Source organism: Lemur catta, chromosome 1 (genome assembly GCF_020740605.2).
Source record: "Lemur catta isolate mLemCat1 chromosome 1, mLemCat1.pri, whole genome shotgun sequence".
In the NCBI taxonomy this organism is placed as follows: domain Eukaryota; kingdom Metazoa; phylum Chordata; class Mammalia; order Primates; family Lemuridae; genus Lemur; species Lemur catta.
In genome coordinates, this window is record NC_059128.1 from 122,550,393 (window position 1) to 122,554,315 (window position 3,923).

Consider the following 3,923-nt stretch of genomic DNA (forward strand, 5'->3'; position numbering starts at 1 on the left):
AGGAAACGTTATAGGTGGGGATCGCGGTAGGCAAGGGCGTACCAGAGGTCATGCATAGCCAGCAATCTTGTGCAAGGGAGGGATTAGTGGTATTTAATAGAGAGAATGTGGTTTTGAGAATATTTTGTGTCTGTGGGTCTAGAGCAATGTCTCTGGGTTTAGGGAGAGCAAGTGGATGGTAATCTAAGAGAGGATTTAGGCGTTGGGCAAGTTCCTCTAGGCGGTGAGCGACTTGGGATTGTTTTCGAATGTCGCTGGGGCCCCCACCGTCCGATATATGAATAGGGGCAACGGTGTGCCAGCATACATCCTTTCCAACAGTACCCAAGCAAGATGCCTGAGCATATTTTCTTGTGTCTTCGGGCTGGGCACTCCCAGAGGGAACAGGGGAGGACCTCTGTAAAATGGCCGTATAATAAGTCTTGTTATTAAGGGTGCAAGACTGGACAGAGGTGTAGCAGCTTGAATGGATTGCTGTGTAGACTCCGCTCGAACAGCTGCTAGGACAAGGCCCAGGACGGCCCTGTGTGGAGGGAATAATTGTGGGCTTGGACACACAGGTCCATTGTTGTTCTGAAATCCCTGAGTATGTTTGACTATAGGCTAGGTAGGCTATTTTTGAGGAGCAGTCAATTGTTTTAGTATAAGAGGAGGGGGTAATCGTGGTCGTACCTCCACCGCAGTCACAGGGGTTCCCATAGAGGAGTCTTATGAGTTCTTGCGGATTTGGCAGGGGTCCGAAGCCGGCGTATATACAGGAGGAGCATATGAGGAGGATAAAGAGGCAGAGCTTCATTGCCTGCAAGGAAGGAAACAAGTTTTCTCAGGGACTTGTCCCTGGATTGGCTGAATTATGTTAAATAATTCTTTTTAATAATTATTTATTATTTATATTATTATTAATAATTATTTTAATAATTATTTCATAATATAACACAATATAATATAATATCACAATTACAATCAGGATCATGATATTACATCAATTATCAATTACATTATCAAATATTATCAAACATTATATCATTATATATCAATTATATAATTAATTTTATAGTCACATATTATATCACACTATAACATGATGTAATATAATATAATATAATCTTTAAATATTTTTTATTGGAAGGCCATGCATTGCCTTCATCTATTGTACCATTATATAGTTACTTTTGTGAAAACATTGTCTATAGTCATTTCTGCATTTTCCATGTTTCTTAAATAACTATCTTGTCTGACAACACATAATATAAAGAGCAATTATGAAAAACAGACATTTACATATACTTCTAAAGTCTTATTGAGAATATCGGGTTGGCATTGGATAAGAAATTATAGGTGCGGAGGCGACAAGAGGTTTTAGGGCTGCCCCGATGGCTACACCGATGGAGTGGGAGGCCCCAACTCCTGAGCATAATTTGATATAATCAGCAAGAGAGCCGTTACGATGTGGGCGAATTGCTTCTTGACAGGCGGGGTTGGCGTTTTCGTAAGCTAGATGTTTAAGAAAAACACTTTCGTTTTCGCCTTCCCCAACCAGTCGTTCTGCTGCATCTGTAAGTTTACTGATAAAGTCACAGTATGGTTCATCTGGGCCCTGGCGGATTTTGGCTAGGGATGTGGTGGCGGACCCCTTAGGCGGGAGACGGCGCCAGGCCTTCAAGCCAGCATTTTGAATTTGGGCTAGTAACCCCGGAGGGAAGGCGGCTTGTATTTCATTATTCTGGTAAGGGGGTCTTCCTAAAAGTTTGTCTCTGGTCCAGGTCCTAGAAGTTCTATTTTCTGCATTGCGCTGTGCTGTTTCTCGGCAATTTTCTACAAAGTCGGTACGCCAGAGGACAAAATCACCCCCGGAAAGGGTGGCACGAGCTAGCATGAGCCAATCATTTGGTGTTAGCCATCGGTCGCTAAGGCCCTCAAGAAGTGCCAAAGTGTAGGGCGCAGTAGGCCCGTATAAACTGACCGCACTCTTTAGATCTTTAAGATGTTTAAGATTGAGTCTGCGATATTTTTGTCCTGAATTATGGGAAGAGTCACCCTCAGGCTCCTCTGTGTCAGAGGCCTCCTCCGCAGAGGGCAGTCCTGGGAGTCAGGGTTTTCTTGTTCCTCTCTCTCTTCCTCATTTATGTTGTCTTGATCAGGGGGTCTGGGGGCGCGACTTCGTGTAACTGGAAAGGCCAGTAACGGCCGATCGGGAATTTTTTGTTTCTTGGATGATGTACTAGAGTTGTTGAGAAGAAGTGAGCCGAGCTCACTCTCGAGGGCTCTAAGCTCTTTAACTAAGCTAATGTGTTCCCGTTTTTGTCGGAGTGTTTCCCTAAGGGAGGAAATTTGTTGGGTTAGAGAAGAATTTATTTGTGGCGGGGGGTCATTTGGAGGACGTGCCTCGGGCGCAGGGCGTAAAAGGTTTTCAAACGGCGGAAGTGGTTGAGGGAAGTGATAAGGGGGGGGGTTGTGGGGAGCGGAGGGTAACGGATGAAGAACTGGCGCAGTAAGCCGCCAGGGGTCCTCCTCATCATGGTAATGAGCCGCCTGGTCGTCTAAGACTTCCTGGTCCTCAGGAGGGAGCTGATCATTGTGAGGAGGGGAGGAAGTGAGGGGAGGGTATAATTTTGGGACCTTTTTGAGAGTTTCTTTGAGGGGTTCAATATTGGAGTTGTTAGGCTCTTCCGGCATACTTATGGTAACCGAGTGGCAAGCCGAGGGGCGGCGAGAGCTGGCTTTAAGAGCCGCTTCGCCCGTCTGGATTATATGTTTAATGTCCGAATCTTGAGAATGAATTTGTAAAATATCATTAATTAAGTTCCAGTAGGAAAAGGTAGACACAGGGACCTTGCTAGGGCCAAAGGTGCGATAATAGTCATTGAGGCAGTCACCAACCCGTCTCCAGCACTTTTGATCAATGGTGCCCTCTTGAGGGAACCAGGGACAGACATCAGCCAGGAAACTAAAAAAACTACGTAAATCTTTCTTTTTAGCCTTAATTCTGCGTGCCTTGAGGGAATCCTTAAGACCATTAAGGAAGAGCTCATGCGAGCTCAATTCTTGTCCCATTATGATCACCTACTCACCGTTCCGATGTCTGCTGGGGCGGCCAATCCAGCGACGATCAACGCGGAGTCTTATCCCGTGGGCTGATGGCTCACGGGCTCCAAGCGAGCTCTTGGGCTCAAGGGGTGCCCGGCCGGGGCGTCTTCCGAGTAGGTGCCAACAGCGCCGTTCCGTGCCTCGGGCCCCACGTTGGGCGCCAGTTTATGTCCCGACCAGCGGGGCATACAACGCAGGGGTGCGAGGAGGACTACCTGCTGCTGGTGAAAGAAAAGAGACAAGAGACACACAAAATGGGGGCAAGACAAGATTCTGATCAAGCCCCAAAATTTTATTGCTGGGTGGCTGCTTATATGCACTGTAACGGGGGAGGGTGGGAATAAGGACTCGTGGCAGCTGCTGATAGGAGGAAGGGTGGTGGTGTGATATGAGACGAGGGAGTGGGAGGGGTGTTACAGGCTTTGCGCGCGCTTTCTTTGTGCAAGAGGGAGGAAGAAGAAGTATGTAAGCTTAAGATGGCACTTTGTATAAGATGGCGTTTTGCATAAGGCTAAGCTGGCTCCCAACACCCCACGAGGTGTCGCGCCCGGGTGTCGGGCAGGGCCGGGGACAGAGGCCGGGGACAGAGGCCGGCAGCGCTGACGCAGGGCAGCCGGCAGAGCGGGAGCTGCAGCTGGCACCGGACAGCAAGGCCGAGAGCAACGGGGGATCCTGAGAATGTGAATTTGGAGTGAGTGGACGTCTTGCTGTTGCCGGTTCCCCGTCCCGGAGCACAGCAGCGATGCTGGCAAAGGGAGTCATCCCATTCACTCCCAAAGGCTTGTTCCTTACGTGGTCTTTGATGTGCTCCCATTAGGATCAAATGAACAAGAATC

The 3,923-nt window shown here is 48.0% G+C and overlaps 1 long non-coding RNA gene across 1 annotated transcript; it reads right to left on the bottom strand.

The window, feature by feature from the left end:
- Window positions 1-591: 591 nt before the first annotated feature.
- On the bottom strand, window positions 592-3,331 carry LOC123639955. Its single transcript, XR_006735839.1, has 2 exons — window positions 3,072-3,331; window positions 592-799 (listed from the first exon to the last, which is right to left on the bottom strand). It is a non-coding gene; the product is annotated as an uncharacterized LOC123639955 (long non-coding RNA).
- Between the last annotated feature and the right edge of the window lie 592 nt (window positions 3,332-3,923).